Here is a 1,956-nt window from a genome sequence, read left to right as displayed (position 1 = left end):
AATCCCTATGTGTCTTCATCATTAGAGTGAGTTTCTTGTAGACAACCTATAGTTGCATCTTCCGGGATTTTTTTTTTTTTTTCCCTCCCTGACAAGCTCTGTCTTTGACAAAGATTTAGACCGTTCACATTTAAAATGATTACCGACACAGTTGAATGAATATCTACTGTGTTTGTTTTCTGTTTGTTGTTCTGTTCCATTTTTTTCTTCCCCTCTTCTTCTTTTGAGCATTTTGTATATTGTTTTCTCTCCTGTCTTTGTATATCAATCATATCCCTTAGTATATCAATCCTATCAACTGGTTTTCCTAGAGTTGGCCTCTACATGTATAACTAATCCAGGTCAGTTTTTTTATTTAATAAATCTATTTTTTATCTGTGTTCAATTTGCCAACATATAGAATAACACCCAGTGCTCATCCCATCAAGTGCCTCCCTCAGTGCCCATCACCTGGTGTCCCCCCACCACCCACCTCCCCTTCCACCACCCCCAGTTCATTTCCCAGAGCTAGGAGTCTCTCATGTTCTGTCTCCCTTTCTGATATTTCCCACTCATTTTTTCTCCTTTCCCCTTTATTCCCTTTCACTGTTTTTTATACAGTATGCTGCTTCTATAGTGCAGATGCCTTATAACAGAGTATCCTAATTCCTGACCCTTCTCACACTGCTTATAACACTGGCCCTCATAACACTGCTGTTGTTCTTTTTGCCTTATCTGTATATTCTTTTTTTTTTTTTAACTTATGTTCCTTTTAAAAAAAATGTTTAAGTAAACTCCACACCCAAAGTGGGGCTTGAACTCACAACTGTGAGGCCCAGAGTTGCACACTCCTCTGACTGAGCGTGCCAGGTGCCCTATCACTTATCCATATTTCCTAATCACTCAATATATCATGACTATTGTTTCTTTCAATGATGATCTTTTAGATCAATTAAAACATGACAAAATGTAAGTTATTTTACCTTCACTTATTTCTTCTCCAATGCTCCGCCTTTCTGTAGATCTGACATTATCATCCTCCTTCTTCCTGCAGAACTCCTAACATTTGTTGCAGGGTTTCATGTTGGCAATGAATTCATGTCTTTCTGTGGAAGTCTTTTATTTCATTTTATTTTTCAAGGATAATTCAGTGGATGCAAAATTTTAGATCGTTGTTTGTTTTCTTTCAGTTATTTAATTATATTATTCCTTTCTCTTTGTTCTCATGGCTCCTGAAGAGATGGCCATTGTAATTCTTATGCCCATTCCTCTAAAGATAAGATACTTTTCCTTTTTGGCTTCTTTCAAGATTGTCTCTCTGTTTAAATATGATATGCTTCATGCAGACTTTTGCTGTTTATCTTGTTTTCCAGACCTCTGGTTTGGTATCTGCTACTAATTTTGGAAATTTTCCGGCCATTATTACTTTAAATATTCTTTCCCCTCCTTTCTATTATTCTTCTCCTTCTGTATTCCTATTGTGCAAATAATTTTTTTTTATTATCTTCCAGTTCTTGTATATTCTCTACCCTCTGCCCTGTCTTTATTTCATTCTTTTTTTTCTCTTTGCATTTCAGTTTGGGAAGTTCTATTGACATGCCCTCACTCACTGTTCCTCCTCTCAGTTGTATCCCGTCTACTTGTGAGTCCCAAGGCATTTGTCATTTCTGTGACAGGATGAAGGATGTCCTCCTTAGTGTGAGGAGGAAAGTTGGCCACCCCAAAATGTGTCCCTTAGCACGTGGATTGTTTTAAGCTGATTATTTTTAGGAGATAGAAAGCTCAGGAAGGAACATTGATCTTCCCCTTTACTGCCTGAAAGAATTTAGATAGAGGACCTGCCCTGGGAAGAGAGATTTCACCACAGATAACTACAGAATGATATGAACGAGGTGTGGGAGACATGGAGCAACCCAGCAAAGTCTGATTGTTAAAATTTCTCTCTAGGTCCGACTATTCTGAGTGGCCCAACAAACA

The sequence above is a fragment of the Vulpes vulpes genome, unplaced genomic scaffold (genome assembly GCF_048418805.1).
Source record: "Vulpes vulpes isolate BD-2025 unplaced genomic scaffold, VulVul3 Bu000000626, whole genome shotgun sequence".
Lineage (NCBI taxonomy): Eukaryota > Metazoa > Chordata > Mammalia > Carnivora > Canidae > Vulpes > Vulpes vulpes.
Note: the sequence above shows the minus strand (reverse complement) of the source record.